The following is a 23,331-nucleotide window of genomic DNA, read 5'->3' as shown; positions in this document are numbered from 1 at the left end:
GTGGTGAGAAATGCAAAGAAACAGAAGAAACACTAGAATAGGAAAGACAAGAGCTCTCTAAAAGAAAATTGGAGATACCAAGGGAACATTTCTTGCAAAAACGGGCCCAATAAAAGAAAATACAAAGACCTAACTCTGGAAGAAAACATTAAGAAGAGGTGGCAAAAATACACAGAAGTAAATTACAAAAAAGTCTTTATGACTGGGATAGCTACAGTGGTGTGGTGACTCACCTAGAGCCAGACATTCTGGAGTGTGAAGTCAAGTGGGCTTTAGGAAACATTACTAGGAACAAAGCTAGTAGAGGTGTTGGGATTCCAGCTGAGCTATTTCAAATCCTAAAAGATGATGTCGTTAAACTGTTGCACTCAATATGCCAGCAAATTTAGAAAACTCAGCAGTGGTCACAGGACTGGAAAAGTTCAGATTTCATTTCAATCTCAAAGAAGGGCAATGCCAAAGAATCTTCATACTACCATATAATTGCATTTTACATACTAGCAAGGTAATGCTCAAAATACTTCAAGCTAGGCTTCAACAGTACATGGACCCAGAACTTTCAGATGTACACGTCGGGTTTAGAAAATGTGGAGGAACCAGAGATCAAAGTGCCAACATCCCTTGGATCACTGAAAAAGCAAGAGAATTCCAGAAAAACATCTACTTCTGCATCATTGACTACACTTAACGCCTTTGACTGTGTGGAATACAACTGTGGAAAAGTAGAAAATTTTGAAAGCTATGGGAATACCAGACCACATTACCTGCCTCCTGAGAAACCTGTATACAGGTCCAGAAGCAACAATTAGAACTGAACACGTAACTACAGACTGGTTCAAAATTGGGAAAAGGGTACATCAAAGCTGTATATTGTTACTCTGCCTGTTTAATTTATATGCAAAGTACATCATGCAAAATGCTGAGCTGGATGAATCACAAGCTGAAATCAAGATTGCCAGGAGAAATATCAACAACCTGAGATATGCAGATGATACCACCCTAATGGCATAAAGCAAAGAGGAACTCAAGAGCTTCTTAATGAAGGTGAAAGAGGAGAGTGAAAAAGCTGGCTTAAAACTCAAATTCAAAAAAATAAGATCATGGCATCCGGTCCCATCACTTCATGGCAAATAGATAGGGAAAAAATGGAAATAGTAGCAGATATTATTTTCTTGGAGTCCAAGATCACTGGATGGTGACCATATCCATGAAATTAAAAGATGCTTGATCTTTGGAAGAAAAGCTATGACAAACCTAAATAGCACATTGTATGGTAGTTTGAACGTTCTTTACCATTGCCTTTCTTTGGGATTGGAATGAAAACTTATCTTTTCCAGTCCTGTGGCCACTGCTAAGTTTTTCAAATTTGCTCACTGAGTGAAGAACTTTAACAGCAACACCTTTTAGGATTTTAAATTGTTCAGCAGGAATTCCAACACCAACACAAGAGTTGTTCATAGTAATGCTTCCTAAGACCCACTTAACACTCCAGGATGTCTGGTTCTAGGGGAGAAACCACATCATTGTGTTTATCCCAGTCAATAAGACCTTTTTTGTACAGTTCGGTATATCTCTTATTAATCTCTTCTGCCTCTGTTAGGACCTTACATTTTCTGTCCTTTATTGAGCCCATGCTTGCATGAAATGTTCCCTTGATATCCCCAATTTTCTTGAAGGGATCTCTAGTCTTTTCCACTCTCTGTTTTCCTGCATTTCTTTGCATTGTTCATTTAAGAAGCCATTCTTATCTCTCCTTGCTATTCTCTAGCACTCTGCATTAAGTTGGATATATCTTTCCCTTTTCCCCTTGCCTTTTGTATCTCTTCATTTCTCAGCTATTTGTAAAGCCTCCTCAGAGAACCACTCTGCCTTCTTGTATCTTTTTTTCTTTGGGATGGTTTTGGTCATCGCCTCCTTACAATCTTAGGAACCTCCATCCATAGTTCTTCAGCCATTCTGTCTGTCCAATCTAATCCCTTGAATCTATTTGTCACTTCCACAGTATAATCATAAGGGATTTGATTTAGGTCATACCTGAATGGTCTAGCAGTTTTCAATTAAAATGGCCTACTTCTTTCAATTTAAGTCTGAATTTTGCAATAAGGAGTCCATAATCTGAACCACGGTCAGCTCCTGATTTTGTTTTTGCTGACTGTATAGAGCTTTTCTACCTTTGGCTGAAAAGAATATAATCAATCTGATTTTGGTATTAACCACATGATGATGCCCCTGTGTAGAGACATCTCTTGTACTGTTGGAAGAGGGTGTTTGCTATGACCAGTGTGTTCTCTTAGCAAAACTCTGTTAGCCTTTATGTTACTTTATTTTGTATTCCAAGACCAAACTTGCCTATTACTCCAGGTATCTTTGTCTTCCTACTTTTGCATTTCAGACCCCTATGATGAAAAGGACATCTTTATTTTGGTGTTAGTTCTAGAAATTGTGGTATGTCTTCATAGAACCATTCAACTTCATCTCCTTCAGCCTCAGTGGTTGGGCATCAACTTGGATTACTGTGATGTTAAATGGCTTGCCCTGGAAATAAAGAGATCATTTTCTCGTTTTAAAGTTTGCACCTAAATACTGCATTTTGGACTCTTTTGATGACTGTAAGGGCTACTCCATTTCTTCTAAGGGATTCTTGCCCACAGCGGTAAATGTAATGGTCGTCTGAATTAAATTTGCCCATTCCCATCCCTTTTAGTTCACTGATTTCTAAAATGTCGATGTTCACTGGTGTCATCTCCTGCTTGCCCTCATCCAATTCACCTCTATTCATAGACCTAACATTACAAGTTCCTATGCAATTTTGTTCTTTACAGCATCGGACTTCACTTTCATCTTCAACTGAGTGCTATTTACATTTTTTGTCCAAGTGCTTCATTCTTTCCGGAGCTATTCATAGTTGTCCTCTGCACTTGACCAAGAGCATACTGGACCCCTTCTGACCTGAAGTAGCTTTACTCAACTTGATTCCTTTTCTAAGGTAATATTTAATTATGCCTAACATTTATTTTTCTGAGTTGTCTTTCTCTCAGTTCTTTTGGTTGCTACAGTAGCCATGAAAATTCTGTATCTAAGTATAGGAACTGTATATTTTTCCAAAAAATATCTCAGTTGAAAGTATTATCACTCATCTTTTCAAAATGCAGTCACAAGGGTTGCTTTTATAAATCCTTTTGGCCAATGATATATGAGTCTGATTTCTTTTTCAAGAGGATATTTGAAAGCATTTCAAGCAAATTGTCAGTTTGAAGAGCACTGTAATCAGCTATTTCAAAAACAGAGATGACTAAAAGGATAGACATGTTTCAGAACATTGCTTAAAAGCGGACAATTTGACAGGGGCTGTTAGAAAGAATTCTTGTCTGTACTGAATGGACACATGATACAGCAAAATAGGCATGAGGTGTGTTCAAAGATATTTTCTAAGGCACTGAATTCCCAGAAAGGTCAGTTTGGGTAGGAATTTGCCTGAAAATATTACTTTGTAACAGTCTGGTTGAGACAGTTTTAAGCACATGCAGGATATTATGTTTTTCTTTCATCTAGAACAGAAGACCAAACAACTTACTATGCAAAAACGTTCTTTGCAAGGAGGCTTAATTAATTTTGTCTCTTATTTTTCTAGTCACAGGTGATTTACAATATAATTCTTTCTTTCAACTAATTTAAAGAAGTTTTCACAAACCCGGCCCCATTTTTACTGCCTTCCCAATGGCTTCTCCTTCTACTCTTATTCATTCTACCTTTGGGTTCATTAGTTTCTGAATAGCCACAAATTGGCTTCTGAAGCTGAGAGTGAGTGAAAGGAATAAAGAGGGTTTGGAGAGGAAGCCTCAACCTCCATTAGACCCAGGTGCTTATGGAAATCTCAATCCTGTTCTCGCGTGAGTCTGACGCAGCTTCTAACTTGCGGGAATTCCTGGCTCTTCGGCACTCGGCTCAGCACATCTTCATCCAACTCCTGGTAGGCACTGAATTTCTTGTTGTCATCTCCAGTTGGGGTGTGACACCATTATCTTTGCCAAAGTCATCCATTGAGTTTGCTGAGAAACTTCTTTAGAAGCTAGGGAAGAAGGTATGGACGTGGGAATCATGGCACATGGAAGGTTTAGGGAGGAACAGAACACAGATTCAATATCTTCTGTTATTGCCACAGGTACATTTCTCATGCCCAGCTCAGTTAGGAACTTTGTCTCTCTCTCACACACTACAGATAATACCTGGAGAAAATTTCTGCACAGTTTCAGTATTTACGGTATCAAAATTTCAAAAAGGACAAGTAAAACCGATGATTTACTGAAGTAGAAATTAGTACTATGTATTGTACACAAACCAAAAATACAGTTTGTAAACAGGGAGTGCTCAAACCAATAAAGTTCAAGTAGGGATTCCAAGGTGGCTCAAATGGTAAAGAATCTACCTGCATTGCTGGAGACCTGGGTTCGATCCCTGAGTCTGCAAGATCTTCTGGTGAAGGAAACGGCAAACCCACTTCAGTATTCTTTCCTGGAGATCCCATGGAGAGGGGAGTCTGGCAGGCTACTGTCCATGGGGTCACAAAGAGTTGGACGCGACTGAGCACCTAACACTTCACTTCATATTGTTTTAGAGCAGTTTATACCATGGGAAGGTCATGTTCTTCAATGGTTGTTTATAATACTAGAATTTTCTCAAATGATAGGGAATTGGTTAATGGTTAGTTCATATCAATTTTGGCAATAGTTTAGATTTTGCTTGATTTCCAGAGGCATGAACAAGAAATTACCCTGTTCAAATTAGGTTTGTGAAGTAAACTGAATTTAGCTTTGCTTGTATGACTAAACTGGTTTTAGCTTGCTTAGGGAATTTTCATGTCTGGTCTCCATTTGTTTTTGATTTTAACAGCTTCTATTTTTCTGCATTTAAGATGTTGATATAAAATGTTAGCAATACAAAATGGAAGTTCACCTGTTTTGATGATCAGCTCTTCTCCCATCATATTGGCTCATAGTCTGTCCACCAAGGACTCTGATTTGTGTCGTAAAGTAGAGCTGGCCTTGCAGCTGAGTCTATATACCAGGGGCCAATCAAACTGTGGAAACTTCTCAGTCTTGGTTTTATGGTTAAATTCCCCACTTAGAAACAGTCAGTATCACCTGTATTTCCATGGTTTCAGTTAATGATGTTCCTGGTTTGATGCTGTATGGACTCTAGTGCAATGTTAGCAGGAAGAAAGAAATAGCAGATGGAAATAGCTGAATCTCTTACATCTTCTTCAAGTTGCCCTGTTGCAGACCCCCAGATGTATTGGTAAACATTCCTTTTTAAAATGTGTAATCCGTTGGTGCTCTGGAAGGTTTGTAAACTAGCAAAAAATTTACTAAATTAGAGTAGCTTTCACATTCCACAAAACGAGTGTCTGGTGAATCCTTCCTGAATCATCTGGTCAACAATTCTAGTGTTTGCAGCAGTCTGCAATTTTAGTCTTTAATGCACCTCTACTGTGACAGGCAAAAAAAAACTCAATTTATATAAAAGCCATAATCATATTATAATATATATTTACTCCCCTCAATTAGAATTATAATTAGGTAGGTAATTATTTCTAAATATATGAAAGTATAATACAAAATTCATATTAATAAGTAAATGACATTTCCAAGCAAGTATTAGCGGGGGTGTGTCATGAAGCACATTAAGATATTAAGTACCTTTGAAAGCTGGAGAGCAAATAGACCTGGGGAAAGAGGATCAGAAAATGGAGGCCAAATATACAGCAATTATAACTAATTTTAGATGCTATGAGATAATTTCTGACATAAACACCTAAGCAAAACTCATCACATAACACATGAGAAAATTTTTGTTTTTCTTTTTTCTTTTTACCAAAGTCTTTTTCTTTTCTTTATATATGATAACAAAATAATCAGAGGGAAAATCTAGATATAGCCAGGTGGTCCTAATTGAATTTAGAATTTAATGGCAGAATTTATTGTAATTGGAACTGAATATATGTTTCTTACTTGAGTAAAATCACTGAAATACTATCCAGGGAAACAAATTATAAAATAAAAAGTTACACTAATATTTGGGATTACAAGAACAGACAAAATTTCAAAATTATATCCAAACTGCAAACCTACTTAAGATTCTCTTTTCTTGGAAAAAATTTTTCTTTATTGAGAAGTACATCTGAAGAGTCCAATATTTCCTCCACATATTCCAAAATTAGAGAGAAAATTTTTAGTCAGAAAACAAAAAAAATTTGCCTAATACATACAAAGTAACCTCTTTTAATACTTTTATGAAGACTTTATCAGTATTTGATGTATAATAATTATTACTTTAATTAGAAATTAATGACTAAAACTGGATGTTACCCAGTGGGTCATAATTTGCCCTGATACTAGAAAAATATTGTTAAAGTAAAACTGTTGATACACCCAGCTGGATAAGTATAATATTTACATGAGAATAAAAAATATTAAAAATGGGTGATAGTATTTTTTTCTCCAGAAAACAAAATAACTTTTAAAAGAATTACTCTTTTCAAGAGTTAATAAGTCCTCAGTAGACCATTGTCTTTAGTTTGGTTCATGTCAAAATAACTGTAGCAACAAGAACAAAACAGGAAAAATTTCACTGCTGCTTAATTCCGTTTTTGTTACAATAGCATAGGCATCAGAATGCCTAATGAAGGAACTATAGTGGTGTGTTCTTAGAAACGAGGATTGTTAATCTCTACAATCACCCAACCTATGATTATATCCTCTCTTAAAAAGAAAATTGGAAATCAGTGGGAAAATGGCATTTTGATGTAATTGAAATTATGCTTATTCACAGAGTGTTTTGTTTTCCTTATGTGCTGCCAAACATCTGGATAAAGACTGAAAACTTTAGCAAAATATTAATGTCTTTCCAAGTGTCTAAATGTTGATTTGCATTTTATGTTTCACTCTAAATAGTTGATGAGATTTAATATTATCCACAAAATATAAATTATTTTCCCCTTTTCTTTGAAGTTATTGTCTCACTCTAGGCATTCCATAGGATATTCTCTAATTTGGAAAGAGAGTGGATATATGATAGAATTTTAGAGTTGAAAGATAGGAAAATAATATTGGCCCACCTTAATATCTGTGGTTAATAATTTTAAGAATTAAAAGGGTCATTTTTCTAAGTCATATGTGGTGTTTGTGGCTGAGTATAACAGGAATCTCTGTTTTATGCAAGAAATATACATTATATTCTTAACTAAGTAGCCTTAAATGTTAAAACCATTACAGTTAAAATAAGAAACCATATAAAAGGCTACCTGTTGTTCTCATCACTGAGTAGCACATTTTTTGAAGTTCTACTAATTGGAATAATAAAATTTTAAAAATTTTTAAAAAATAAGGGATAAAATGATTTATTTTGGTAGAAGATATGATTTATCATGCATATCCAATAAAACCTTTTTGGAAGTATAGAAAAATTAAATGAGTAAACTTTGTTAAAAATCACATTTTTACCTCCTCTAACTTTCCTTAGAGATGAAAATGGGAAATATTCCCTTTAATGCAGAAATAAAATAGAATTACAGTTAACAAGTTAGTACCTACATAAAGAACCTACATAAAGAAATTGTGTAGTGTAATGGAAAGATAAAACTAGGTCAGAAGAAGTGAAAAGTAACTGTACAGTATCAGAAAATATGAAGCTTACTATCATAAATGCCTGTTTCTCTAAAATTAATATATAAACTGAATGTATTTTCAATAAAATTACAACAGTAGTTTGTGTCTTCAGATAAAACAATTTTAAGTATATGTAAGAATAGGTATGTAAAAAACCATAAAGCCTGTGTGGTATAAATGGCAAATTACAGAGTAACTCAGGATTATTATTTTATTAGTCATTGGAGCATAATACAAATCCATCTTAAGCAGTTCTTTATTGACATAGAACATACAAGTAAAGCAGTGGAACAAAATAAAACATCCCCAAATTGATTACAATATGTATATTGTAATTGTATGTAAGTTGAAAGTCTTTTTTTTCAGCCATTTTTGTTTTGTGTGTGTGTGTGCAATTGAACAATGGCACCCCACTCCAGTACTCTTGCCTGAAAAATCCCATGGATGGAGGAGCCTGGTAGGCTGCACTCCATGGGGTCGCGAAGAGTCGGACATGACTGAGCGACTTCACTTTCACTTTTCACTTTCATGCATTGGAGAAGGAAATGGCAACCCACTCCAGTGTTCTTGCCTGGAGAATCCCAGGGGCGGGGGAGCCTGGTGGGCTGCTGTCTATGGGGTCGCACAGAGTCGGACACGACTGAAGCAACTTAGCAGCAGCAGCAGCAATTGGACAGCGAAATTGACTTTTGATCTAGATGAAGTTTGAAGATTTACACTCAAAACTTAAAATGTGGCAAGAAAATCTAGGAGAAATAGTTCATGTGTAATCAAGAAGTAGATAAAACTCTACAAATTAAGACTGAGGAATCCTTCAGGAATATAGATATGTCTTTGAGTTTTTAAAATGCTTGTAAGACCAAATATACTATTGAAAATACACATTTACTTGGGAATCTGTGTGTCAAATATATGAATGACAAAGAATCACCATTTATACTATGCAGTAGCTTTCATTTTCTTAAAGCAAACTTTGTAAGCAATGTGCAGTTGACTTTTATTTTCATCTATTTTGATAAATTTTGTCTTTAACAAATGGATATGTGCCATTCACCTGTAAGATAAATCATTGCTATTTGGATTTATGTGTTTTATTATACCCTTTGGTGGACATGAATTTGAGTGAACTCCGGGAGTTGGTGATGGACAGGGAGGCCTAGCGTGTTGCGATTCATGGGGTCGCAAAGAGTCGGACAGGACTGAGCGACTGAACCGAACTGAACCTTCTCCATTTGTTTTATTATTTTATGTAACATTTTCTTTCATTTTTGCCTTCTTTAGAAGTATATTGCCTCTTCTTTTAGTATTTTAGTTATAGATTCTTTTTAATAAAATGTAACTATTTTTTTCTAGCACTGTTAATTAACTCAGAGATACCAAATGTGTAATTGACTTCTTTGGGTTAATGTGAATACCATTCTCAAGAATATGCTGATGTCTTAAAACAATGTATTTCTATATAACATTTCTATGCCTTTTAATACTATGTTAAATTTATATATATATATTATTTTAATTTTTATAAAATTAAAATTTATATACATTTTCACATGCATTTATTTTTCTTTCCTATTCATTTATTTATCTATATGTGTATGGGAGAGATTCACTTCACTGTACAGAAGAAACTAGCAAAAAGTGGTAAACAATTTATGCCCCAACAAATAAAATTTTAAAAAAATTAAGAACTGAGTTGATTATTTAATGCAGACTGGAAATGATAGAAGAATAGAGAACTGGAAAATAGTTCAATAGGAAATGTGCAGGTTGAAAAAGAGTAAAAATAGGAAACATATTGAAAAGAGTGATTTGAGAAAGAGATCTAATATCAGTTATTGGTATTCAAGAAGCAGGGAGAGAGATTGAAAAAAAAAAAAAGTAAAAGAAAAAGCCCTAAAGTAAAGTTCCCCAAATTGTAAAAGATATTAAGGAAGGTAAGTACTCAGAAAACCACACCCAGGCCTATTATATATATTTCTTCAAAGGAATAAAAGACTATGAAAAAGTACTGGAACAACAGATCAAAAATGTCTTTAAATTGCAGAAAGAGAGTAACTGCCAACTTATGCTTTCATTCCCAGCTATATTTCACAATTAAAAACAATGTAGCTGGGAATGAAAGCATAAGTTGGCAGTTATTTTCTTTCCACAATTTAAAGACATTTTTTATCTGTTGTTCCAGTACTTTTTCATAGCCTTTTATTCCTTTGAAGAAATATATATGGTAGGCCTGGGTGTGGTTTTCTGAGTACTTACCTTCCTTAATATTTTTTAACAATTTGGGGAATTTTAGGCCTTTTTCTCTTATTTACTTTTTTTTTCCATTCTTTTTCCCTGCTTCTTGAATACCAATAACTTATATTAGATCTCCTTCTCAAATCACTCTTTTCAATATGTTTACTATTTTTCCAACCTGCGTATTTCCTATTGAACTATTTTCCAGTTCTCTATTCTTCTATCATTTCCAGCCTATCATTAAATAATCAACTCAGTTCTTAATTTATTTTTTATTTGTTGGGGCATAAATTGTTTACCACTTTTTGCTAGTTTCTTCTGTACAGTGAAGTGAATCCCTCTCATCAAGGTCACCACACAGTACTGAGTTGAGTTCTCTGCACACAGCAGGCTCTTCTCTAGTTATCTTTCTTCCATGCACAGCAGTGTATGCATGTCAGTCCCACTCTCTCAATTCATCCCATCTCCATTTCCCCCCTTGGTGTTCATATATTTGTTCTCTACATCTGTGTGTTTATTTCTGCTTTGCAAATAGTTTCATCTGTACCATTTTTCCAGATTCCACATATATATGGTAATATACAGTATTTGTTTTTCTCTTTCTGACTTACTTCACTCCATATGACACTATGTAGTTTCATCCATGTCTCTACATATAACCCAATTTCATTCCTTTTAATAGCTGAGTAATGTTCCATTGTGTATATTAATGGCATCTTTATCCATTCATCTGTCAGTGGACATTTAGGTTACTTTATTTTTTTTAGTTCAAAAATTTTTATTTAGCTTTTTTTTTAATGTATACTGTAGTTCCCTTTTCATATATACATCCTTTCAACACTTTTGAATATATTATTCACAGTAGAATAAAGTCCATCACTGATAATTTAGAAATCAAGAATTATATGCAGGTCTATTCCTATTTTTTTCTTTATTCACTTAGTCTTGCGAATTTTGAAAAAGTCTAGAGGTCATGAATACTAATACTTTTTTTTCTATTGAAGATTTATTTCCCTGAAGTCTAATAGACATGTAAGCTGAAGACACACCATTCTAATCCAACAAGGCACTGAGCTGATTACAAACTGGGTTGTTGGTTTTATAATAACTCAAATTATACTTATGTGCTTTTTTTTCCCCTCTGAATCTCAACTGAGAACAATACTTACAAGATTCCCTCCTAGAAAAGTTCTGACCTTGTTTGATCATGTTGGCACTGGGAGTCTGCTGCTGTAAACACTCTGCTCTCAGTGGTTTTTCAGTTTTTTATCCTCCACAGCTGAAGACTTCAATAAATGCCTCTATTAGGGGATCAGCCTCCTGTAAGTGTTGTTCCTCTGAATTCCCTATCCCAGGAAATTTTTGTTTGTTTTCAGGGAATCTCCCCTGCCCTGAAATCTTTTCAGAACTTCACTGGCCTTTCCTAGCTCCATCCCTACTGTAGTATTCCCAGTCTCTGGATTCACCCTAAGAATTGGTTAAATGCCCTGAAGGAAAAAGCAGCTCACTCTATGCTGGTTCACTGATCTGTTCTTTAATTCCTGCTTAGGGAACTCTGATAATTTCAATATTTCTTTCTTTATATTTCTATTTTTTAAAAGTCTTTATTATTGTTATAATTTGAATAAGAAAATTACCTAGGTATAAAACACACAGGTGTGTGTTTTATAAAGAACCCACCTGTGTTTTATCTAGTGATAAAGAACCCACCTGCCAATGCAGGAAACTAAGGAGACGTGGATTCAATCTCTGAGTTGGGAAGATCCCCTAGGGAAAGAAATGGCAACCCACTCCAGTATTCTTGCCTGGAAAATCCCATGGACAAAGGAGCCTGAAGGTCTACAGTCCATGGGGCCTCAAAGGGTCAGACATGACTTAACAACTGAGCACACACACACATAATTTGAATAAGAAAATTAGCTAGATACAAAACAGCTGACCATTAGTGTTTAATTCTTAGCATTTCAAGTACAAAATCTGATTTCAAAGCAGCATCAGCAACATATTTAACAAAATGCCAGTGTTATCAATGTGACTTCCTAATCAATAAATTCCATATTGTATTTTTCCTGCAATGTATTCCAAATGATTATATATTCTTATATTACTTTGCATGTTCAAATAACTAGAGATCACAAAGAAGGGTATATGAGGAATTATTCTTTAAAGGGTGCAGAGTTTTAGTTTGGAAAGAAGATAAAGTTCTGGAGATGGATAGTGGTGATAATTAAACAACAGTGTCATACTTCGTGTCATTGAATTCTACACTTATACTTTACCATTTAAACCATTTTTATATTATGTATTTTACCACAATAAAAAGTACAGATTTAAATTAGTCATCAAGAAATTAAATGTAACATGATATTTTTACATGTAAGTAGTGCACTTTATTTAAGGATTCTGCTCAGTGAATTATATGTCAATCAGATTTGTTCTGTACTTTAACTTCTGTGAACATGCTAAATTCATCAGTCTTTCCATTTCAGTGACATAAGCATTCATCTACTTCAATTATTTGTACTCACAGATATACAAGAAAAAAAGATTACTACTATACCATGGGGACATCCATAAAATTGTTATACTTTATTTGCCAAAATATGATAAGCGAATTAAAGATTTAAAAAAAGAAAAATCCAGTGATTGACGGGGAAAAGGAGGTCATAGGTGAGATGGACCTTGAAAGGTAGACATAAATATTTCCTGCTGCTGCTGCTGCTGCTAAGTTGCTTCAGTCGTGTCCGACTCTGTGCGACTGTATGGACAGCAGCCCTCCAGGCTCCTCTGTCCACAGGATTCTCCAGGCAAGAATACTGGAGTGGGTTGCCATTTCCTTCTCCCATAAATATTACCATGATAATTTAAATTGTTAATAGCAATCAGCGAGAACAGTTTATCTCCAATAGCAGTGTTAAAATGTATTATTTTATTAAGTCCTCAAATATTTAAAAATATTTTTAGACATATTAATAGCAGACCATTTCAAGATTCAAAATATTTTATTTTTAGGCCATATTTTTCATGTTACAATTTTAGCTAAAATGCTATATATGACTCTTCTATATTTATCCTTCAAGGATAATGCCTTCTGATCTATTTTCCTGGTTCAACAAAATCCAAATTCCAAAACCTGTAAGACAATGTGGGAAACAGAATTTTATGTCAGTTTCAAGGGGAGCATTATCTTTTTCCCTATAGTGGAAAACATATTTTGCATTGAGAGAAGTCATATTAACATGATTATCTATAATCCAAGGGCAGGTGGGTCATGTTTTTAGCCTACCTAAATGTTGCCAGATATGTGGTTGTGCCCTTTGTTGAAACCATTCTGTGGTATTTTACAGTGATGCAGCATCTTGCATTAAAACAAACAAACACAAAGCAATCATCTTAAAAATGAAAGGCCTTGACGGTATTTCAATCAAGAAGGTTAGCAGAAAAAATCAATATCCTCCTTTTCATATGATTCCAAAATTACGTAGTGAATAGTGAGGCAGAAAAACAAAGCCTCTTGATTTGACTATTTATTTTCCTCTAATCATTGTAAGTTCACATTTGGCTTCCCTGGTGGCTCAGAGGGTAAAGCGTCTGCCTGCAATGCAGGAGACCTGAGTTCGATCCCTGGGTGTGGAAGATCGCTTGGAGAAGGAAATGGCAGCCTACTCCAGAATTCTTGCCTGGAAAACCCCGTGGATGAAAAAGCTTGGTGGACTACAGTCCATGGAGTCGCAAAGAGTCGGGCACTACTGAGAGACTTCACTTTCACTTTTCTTTCTTTCACATTTGGCTATGCACAACCTGGGGTCCTTTGCTTACTGTCTCCAAGGTATTAGGATATTTGGGTGTTATTTCTGTTGAAAAGTTTTATTTGTTTGTTTTAATTTAAAGTATCACTTTCTCTCCATTTTACAAAATACAAAATAGGGATTAATATTTAACTATAAAATATATGATCAGTCTACTAAACAGGGCGTGTGATTGTAATAGTTTGTTCAGGTAAATTAGCAACTATAAACTCAACAAGGGAATCCAGAATTAGGACAGAACTCAAATAGAGTATTATAAGCTGTAATCATTTTAAAGTCATATTTACATTTTTATTTTAAGTACTTTTGCATATTACAATCTAACTTTTAAAAATTCAGCTTCCTTTCACTTTTTGTATTTATATTGTGATTTCTGAATTGTTGAAGATTGTGAATATCTCTGTTTTCTATTTTAGAACTGACTCCATGACTCAGGTTCATGAATTTGAAAGGGCAGTGCATTCATTTTTGATCTACATGAATCTTACCTTAAACAATCTCAAATATGCACATTTCAATACACTAACATTTTCTTACGGTGTACACTTTTACTATTTTCAATAAGTCACCAAGATTCTTTGTAATGACTATCCAAGTTATTTAATAAGTATAATTTTCTCCAAAGGTCTAAATTAATTCCACATTAGTATTTCATTTTTTATTTTAATTATCATTCTTCGTTTTCATAGTTCACATTAGACTTTTTTTTAAAGATTGAAGAATAATTGATTTACAATGTGGTGTTAGTTTCAGGTGTACAGCAGAGTGATTCAGGTGTACATTATGTATTTTGCTGTTATCTTTTTCAGATTATTTTCCCTTATAAGTTATTATAAAATATTGAATATAGTTCCCCATGCCTTGCAGTAGGTGCTTATTTGTAACTATTTTATACATTGTGAAGTCATCGTGAAGTCCATCAGTCATGTCCGACTCTTTGTGACCCCATGGACTGTAGTCCACCATGCTCCTCCATCCATGGAATTTTCTAGGCAAGAGTACTGGACTGGGTTGCCATACATGCTGCTACTGCTGCTGCTCAGTCACTTCAGTCGTGTCCGACTCTGTGTGACCCCATAGATGGCAGCCACCAGGCTCCCCCATCCCTGGGATTCTCCAGGCAAGAACACTGGAGTGGGTTGCCATTTCCTTCTGCAATGCAGCAAAGTGAAAAGTGAAAGTGAAGTCGCTCAGTCATAGAGATGTGTAAATGTTAATCCATCCTGCTAATATATCCCTCCCCATCCCCTTTCTCCTTTGATACCCATCAGTTTATTTTCTACATTTGTGGGTCTATTTCTGTTTTCTCAATAAGATCATTAGTTTTTCAAATTCTATATATGTGATATTATATGATATTTGTCTTTGTCTTAGTATTATAGTCTCTAGATCCATCCATATCACAGTCCTTATTTTATGATATTTTATTCCTATTTTTTATTTAGATACCTTTCCAAATCATCACACTCACTTTAAAGTACCTAAGGACAATGTTTAACCTGTTGACAAGCCAAATACTTCTCTATTTTTTAGAACACTATTAGTCACCTGATAGAAAACTTTTGCCACTATCAAGTTCACCTTCTGAAAACAGTAATAGGAACAATGGAAAAAATGATATCTCTTAACAAACACCAGTTAACTACTCCAATGTCACGATGAGACTATTAACATGGTAAAACTGAAGTACTTTTTTTAAGAAAATAGAGTATTTCACAGGCAGCAAAATTTTGTTAACTCAAGTCCCTTTGATCCAAATAAGGGTATTTGGCTACTATTCTGCTCTAGGGAGGTTTTATAATAACAATAAAATTGTCATAAAATAATATGTTAGGCAAAGTGATACTTTGTATAGCTTGTGCCAAAATTTTTAACTTAAAAAAATGAGAACCAAGTTAACATGAACTCTGGATTGTCATTTTATTTTCTTCATGTAACTAGCACTCATTCCAAATATTGCTATGAAATGTTCAAAATAAAATGCAGTAACTGCAAATTTAGTACCTTTATTTTGGGGCATTTGACATATTGATACTGAAAAATAATTCAATAAATATTCATGTAGGTATATTTCGACTATTATTATACAAAACAAACTGGGAAGAAAATGTATGACATAATTTTCCAAGATGAGATGGTTGGATGGCATCACCTACTCAATGGACATGAATTTGAGCAAACTCTGGGAAATAGTGAAGAACAGGGAAGCCCTGGGGTGCTATAGTCCATGGGGTCACAGAGAGTCAGACATGATTGAACAACTGAACAACAACTAAAACTACACTGAACAATTTTGCCATTAAGCTATCTGATTAACTTACAGTTTAAAACAAGGAGTGGGGGATTCGGGAAAGACTACAAAGTCAATTCAAATATTCTAGTGCAAAATACAATATGGTCCATGGTACCATGTTGTATTTTACACAAGAATTAAAAAATGAAAAAGAAAAAAAAAAAAACTATTGGGATAGTTTTATGTGACATCAGTTCAGGAGAGTTGCTCAGTCTTGTCCAACTCTGTGCAACCCCATGGACTGCAGCACACCAGGCTTCCCTGTCCATCACCAACACCCAGAGCCTACTCAAACTCATGTCCATCATGTTGGTGATGCCATTCAACCATCTCATCCTATGCCATCACCTTCTCTTCGTGCATTCAATCTTTCCCAGCATCAGGGTCTTTTCCAATGAATCAGCTGTTTGCGTTAGGTGGCTAGAGTATTGTAGCTTCAGCTTCAGCATCAGTTCTTCCAGTGAATATTCAGGACTGCTTTCCTTTAGGATGGACTGGTTGGATCTCCTTGAAGTCCAAGGGACTCTCAATAGTCTTCTTCAATACCACAATTCAGAAGCATCAATTCTATGGTGCTTAGCTTTCTTTATAGTCCAACAACTCTCACACCCATACATGACCACTGGAAAAACCATAGCCTTGACTAGACAAACTGTTGTTGGCAAAGTAACGTCTCTGCTTTTAAATATGCTGTCTAGTTTAGTCATAACTTTTCTTCCAAGGAGTAAGTGTCTTTTAATTTCATGGCTGCAGTCACCATCTACAGTGATTTTGGAGCCCAACAAAATAAAGTCTGCCACTGTTTCCTCTGTTTCCCCATCTATTTGTCATGAAGTGATGGGGCCAGGTGCCATGATCTTTGTTTTCTGAATGTTGAGCTTTAAGCCAGTTTTTTTTTTTTTTTTTTTTTTTTTTTTTACTCTCCTCTTTCACTTTCATCAAGAGGCTCTTTAGCTCTTCTTTGCTTTCTGCCATAAGGGTCATGTCATCTGTGTATCTGAGGTTATTGATATTTCTCCTGGCAATCTTGATTCCAGTTTGTGCTTCTTCCACCCCAGTGTTTCTCATGATATACTCTGCATATAAGTTAAATAAGCAGGGTCACAATATACAGCCTTGACATACCTCTTTCCCAATTTGGAACCAGTCTGTGGTTCCATTTCAAGTTCTAACTATTGCTTCTTGACCCGCATACAGACTTCTCAGGAGAGAGGTCAGGTGGTCTGGTATTCCCATTTCTTGAAGAATTTTCCACAGTTTCTTGTGATCCACACAGTCAAAGGCACTGGCATAGTCAGTGAAGCAGAAGTGGATGTTTTTCTGGAAGTCTCTTGCTTTTTCTATGATCCAGTGGATGTTGGCAATTTGATCCCTGGTTCCTCTGCCTTTTCTAAATCCAGCTTGAACATCTGAAAGTTCATGGGTCACATATTGCTGAAGCTGGCTTGGAGAGCTTTAAGCATTACTTTCCTAGCATGTGAGATGAGTGCAATTGTGTTCACAATATGTTCACATATTGCTGAAGCCTGGCTTGGAGAATTTTGAGCATTAATTTGCTAGTGTGTGAGATGAGTGCAATTGTGCAGTAGTGTGAGCATTCTTTGGCATTGCCTTTCTTTGGGATTGGAATGAAAACTTATCTTTTCCAGTCCTGTAGGCACTGCTGAGTTTTCCAAGTTTGCTGGCATATTTATTACAGCACTTTCACAGCATCATCTTTTAGGATTTGAAATAGCTCAACTGGAATTCTATCACCTCCACTAGTTTTGTTCATAGTGATACTTCCTAAGGTCCACTTGACTTCACATTCTGGGATGTCTGGCTCTAGGTGAGTGATCATACCACTGTTGTTATCTGGATCATGAAGATCTTTTTAGTATAGTTTTTCTGTGTATTCTTTCTTCCTCTTCTGAACATCTCCTGCTTCTGTTAGGTCCATACCATTTCTGTCCTTTATTGAGCCCATCGTTGCATGAAATGTTCCCTTGGTATCTCTAATTTTCTTGATGAGATCTCTAGACTTTCCCATTCTATTGTCTTCCTCTATTTCTTTGCATTGATCACTGAGGAGGGCTTTATTATCTCTCCTTCCTTTTCTTTGGAACTCTGCATTCAGATGCTTATATCTTTCCTTTTCTCCTTTGCTTTTCTCTTCTCTTGTTTTCACAGCTATTTGTAAGGCCTCCTCAGACAGCCATTTTGCTTTTTCTTTTCTTTTTCTTGGGGATGGTCTTGATCCCTGTCTCCTGTACAATGTCATGAACCCCCATCCATAATTCTTCAGGCACTCTGTCTATCAGATCTAATCCCTTGAATCTATTTTTCACTTACACTGTGTAATCATATAAGATTTGATTTAGGTCATACCTGAATGGTCTAGTCGTTTCCCCAATTTTCTTCAATTTAAGTCTGAATTTGGCAATGAGTTCATGATCTGAGCCACAGTCAGCTCACAGTCTTGTTTTTGCTGACTGTATAGGGCTTCTCCATCTTTGGCTTCAAAGAATATAATCAATCTGATTTTGGTATTGACAATCTGGTGATGTCCATGTGTAGAGTCTTCTCTTGTGTTGTTGGAAGAGCGTGTTTGCTATGACCAGTGCATTCTCTTGGCAAAACTCTATTAGTCTTTGCCCTGCTTCATTCTGTACTCCAAGGCCAAATTTGCCTGTTACTTCAGGTGTTTCTTGGAGAATACAATGGCACCCCACTCCAGTTCTCTTGCCTGGAAAATCCCATGGACGGAGGAGCCTGGTAGGCTGCAGTCTGTGGGGTGGCTCAGAGTTGGACACGACTGAGCGATTTCACTTTCACTTTTCACTTTCATGCATTGGAGAAGGAAATGGCAACCCACTCCAGTATTCTTGCCTGGAGAATCCCAGGGACGGGGGAGCCTGGTGGGCTGCCATCTGAGGGGTCGCACAGAGTCGGACACGACTGAAGCGACTTAGCAGCAGCAGCAGCAGCAGCCAGGTGTTTCTTGACTTCCTACTTTTGTATTCCCGTCCCTTATAATGAAAACGACATCTTTTTTGGGTGTTAATTCTAGAAAGTCTTGTAGGTCTTCATAGAACCATTCAAGTTCAGTTTTCAGCATTACTGGTTGGGTCATAGACTTGGATTACCGTGATACTGAATGGTTTGCCTTGGAAATGAACAGAGATCATTCTGTCATTTCCGAGATTATGTCCAAGTACTGCATTTCGGACTCTTTTGTTGTCTATGGTGGCTATTCCTTTTCTTCTAAGGGATTCTTGCCCTCAGTTGTAGATATAGTGGTCATCTGAGTTAAATGTACCCATTCCAGTCCATTTTAGTTCTCTGACTCCTAAAACATTGACATTCACTCTTGCCATCTCCTGTTTGACCACTTCCAATTTGCCTTGATTCATGAATCTAACATTCCAGGTTCCTATGTAATATTGTTCTTTACAGCATCAGACCTTGCTTCCATCACCAGCCACGTCAACAATTGGGTGTTGTTTTTGCTTTGGCTCCATCTCTTCATTCTTTCAGGAGTTATTTCTCCACTGATCTCCAGTAGCATAGTAGGGCCCTACCAACATGGGGAGTTCATCTTTTTGTGTACTATCTGTCTTTTCATACTGTCCATGGGGTTCTCAAGGCAAGAGTACTAAAGTGTTTTGACATTCTGTCTGCAGTGGACCACATTTCATCAGAACTCTCCACCATGACCCACCACAGCCTTGTCTAACTCAGTTAAACTATGAGCCATGCCGTGTAGGGCCACCAAAGATGGATGGGTCATGGTAGAGAGTTCTGACAAAATTAATAACTTAATGAGTAAATATTTATTGGCCACCTGTTTTACAGCAAACAGTGTTTGGTATGAGTAACTTAAATAGGAAATTCTTCTTAAGAAATTAATAATCTAGCATAAGGGAATGACCTATGAAAATTCTTTAAAAACATTGTAATCAGTTTAATATTAAGGAAGTGATCATGGCTGAATCCAAGCAAAGGGAAAAGGAAATTGGATTTACCTAATCAGATTCAGGGAAGATTTCACCTCTGTAGGTATTAATTATGAATGATATTATTTATTGCATATTACTCTTTTTAACAGCAAATAACTTCATTCTTTTTGATAGCTCTTTTACCCATTCCTCACTTTCCTCCTTCATTACTTCTCCTCCTCATTATGTTTTCTTTTTCATAAAATCTACAATCACAGTACTTTTTTAGCCCTGAAAAACATATATGTGTATCTGTCATGCTAATCATTTTAGCCCACAGTGCATATGTAACCATTTTAAGATGGTTTATTCCTTATCACTTTAAAGAATTTAACACTGTTGATAACCTGAAATAGGTGACATTATGGTATGATCACTGTATTCTTGTTCCCTTGACCAGGTCCTTCACAATATTTGAATATATGTTAATATCCTAGTCATGTAACTCAGTCAACTTGATTTATGTAACCTCCAGAGCTATGCTAGCATCATGTTCTTATGAGTTATCTAAATGAAATTCTCTCACTATTACCAAATTATATTACTTCACAGTTAATCACAGGGTGCTTTGATTACTTGATGAAAAAAAAATTTTAAATTCACTTTCAACTTTGCTGTTGCAAGAAAGTTCAAAGTAATAAAGAGAACATAAGAATTGGCCTTAAGGCCAAATATTATTAATTATCTCTATGGAGCAAGGGAATAAAGGCCATGTTGAAGGGGAGAGTTTTAAGGCTGTGTGTGATTGTTTTGCCTGTTTGTGTATGCACATGCACTTTTTACCATTTGTTGGAGGTATCCGCGTACACGTGAGTTCCCTGGTGTCTCAGACGGTAAAGAGTCTGCTTGTAATCCAGGAGACCTGGGTTCGATCCCTTGGTTAGAAAGATCCCTTGAAGAAGGAAATGGCGACTGACTCCAGTATTCTTGCCTGGAGAATCCCATGGACAGAGGAGCCTGGTGGGCTACAGTCCATGGGGTCGCAAAGAGTTGGGCACAACTGAGTGATTAATAAGTCGACTTATTCCATTCTCCATCACATACACACACACGCGCACACACACACACACACACACACACACACATAAACATGCTCTAAAACACTGCAAAAGGTCAGACTTAAATATTTTCTAGTTAATTATTTTTTATTTCAATATATAAAGTCGTTTCCCATGATGAACCCTTTCACATGTGGGAATCTTGACTACACATAGGCATCATCACATCATTATGATGCTACTAAACTCTAAATATACAGGCCAGTCTGGCAGCTCTGGTCTTCACTTTCTTCATCATTTGATCCCTCACTTTCCTTACAGACCTAGAGATGCTGATTGAGCAGAAGTGATAAGTGATGAAGTGAATCTTTCCAGTCCTTGAAAAGCTTGATAAAATACAAATAAGTGGAGGACTAAATTTTGTGCCCTTAATTTAAAAAACTTATATATACAAAAACATAAAATATTATATGTACTCTAAGCATAGATCAATTTTTAATAACAGAAAATAAAGTTTCAACCTATCGGACATACCATTTTAGAATATTAAAGAAGCAAACATCCCACTTAAAAATAATAGAGTTTAGAAATAGTGCTATACAATAGTAAGAGAAAAGCACAGTGGTGGTGCTTTGGTTTGGGGAAATTTTTCTGGATAAAATGTGCAAAATATTTGAGGTCTATTAATTTTCTAAAATAACTGAAATTATGGTGAGTGTGGTGATAAACTTTAACATTATGCCACAATTTACGGTACATTTCTATTTAATAAAAGCTTTTGTAAGCAAAATTTTACTTTTTGTATACTGCAAAGTTCTCCATATTCTTAATTTTTTCTTTCTTTGTTTTTAACTACTCTCTTCCCACAAACAAATATTCACATAAACTATATTTGAAGGAAAAGGTTTAGTTTTTAGACCCAGTTTATCATGTATGGGGTTGTATCTTTGGCAATTCACAGCCTGTAATTCAAAATCCTTGAGGGACTACTGCCGTCCTAGTCCAAGGAAGTGTTTTAGAATGGGCTGAAGGTCATTGAGGGGTATATTCTCTGAAGCTCTGCATTCACAGTTTGCTGTGTCATCAATCTTGTTCATTGGAAAGTGTGACAGTTTGTCTGGACAGCACTACATAAAGGAAAAAGGTTACTGTTAGGTTATGAAGTTTTTCTGACAAGCACAACATGCCAAGGTTTATGTAAGCGTAAAACAAACCTTAAACTCGAGAAGTGCTTTGTAAAAGAGTTTCCTACTTCTGTTTTTTAAAGATATTTTGAGGTCTGAGTTTATATATTCCAAGACATGAACAATCTTTTACAAGGTCCTCTAATATCATTGAAATAAAGAATGTTGTTGTTTAGTTGCTCAGTCATGTTTACTCTTTGTGACCCCATGCGCTGTAGCCCAACAGGCTCTTTGGTCCATGGAATTTTCCAGGCAGGAATACTATAGTGGGTTGCCATTTCCTACTCTAGGAGATCTTCCACAGGGATTGAACCTGTGTCTCCTGCTTGGGAGGTGGATTCTTCTATCACTGAACCATCGGGGAAGCCCTTCAAAAGGTATGTAAAGAAGACAAAAATGTAAACTTGAAAGATTTAAATATATGTATTTATAAATATATATCAGTTCAGTTCAGTCCAGTCACTCAGTTGTGTCCAACTCTTTGCGACCCCATGAATCGCAGCACGCTAGGCCTCCCTGTCCATCACCAACTCCCAGACTCCACTTAAACTCACATCCATCTAGTTGGTGATGCCATCCAGCCATCTCATCCTCTGTCGTCCCCTTCTCCTCCTGCCCCCCAATCCCTCCCAGCATCAGAGTCTTTTCCAATGAGTCAACTCTTCTCATGAGGTGGCCAAAGTATTAGAGTTTCAGCTTCAACATCAGTCCTTCCAATGAACACCCAGGACTGACCTCCTTTAGAATGGACAGGTTGGACCTCCTTGCAGTCCAAGGGACTCTCAGGAGTCTTCTCCAACACTACAGTTCAAAAGCAGTTCTGTTATTCAGTGCTCAGCTTTCTTCACAGTCCAACTCTCACATCCATACATGACCACTGGAAAAACCATAGCCTTGACTAGGCGGACCTTTATATATATGAAATCAGAAAGTCAATCTTGTGTTCCACAAAGAAAGGGAAAAGAAGTGTCAGATTTTTTGAAATACTATTTGTATCTGAAAATGGTACATTATAGTAGATTAAATCTTTAAAATAAAGAGAGGGGCTTCCCTGGTCATCCAGTGGTTAGGACTCTGTGCTTCCACTTCAAGGGGCACAGGTTCAATCCCTGGTTGGGGAACTAAGATCCCACATGCCCTGTGACAAAAGTTAATTTTAAAAAATCCCTTT

General features: G+C 36.1%; 1 protein-coding gene across 7 annotated transcripts in view; it reads left to right on the top strand.

Annotated features, from left to right (window-relative positions):
* CDH18 (cadherin 18) overlaps window positions 1–23,331 on the top strand; it is a 1,278,664-nt gene that overhangs the window by 542,400 nt on the left and 712,933 nt on the right. Inside the window, exon 1 of one of the 7 annotated variants that reach the window (XM_086362512.1) lies at window positions 3,647–3,970. The exons of the other annotated variants lie outside the window; for them this stretch is intronic. The gene's annotated coding sequence lies outside the window, so the exon portion shown is untranslated. Of the gene's footprint in view, window positions 1–3,646; window positions 3,971–23,331 lie in introns of those variants that run through there. 7 annotated transcript variants of the gene reach the window in all.

The sequence above is a fragment of the Bos grunniens genome, chromosome 20 (genome assembly GCF_055505025.1).
Source record: "Bos grunniens cultivar Pamir isolate PY7600 chromosome 20, Bosgru_T2T1.0, whole genome shotgun sequence".
NCBI classification, from domain to species: domain Eukaryota; kingdom Metazoa; phylum Chordata; class Mammalia; order Artiodactyla; family Bovidae; genus Bos; species Bos grunniens.
This window is presented reverse-complemented; position numbering and strand designations above follow the sequence as displayed.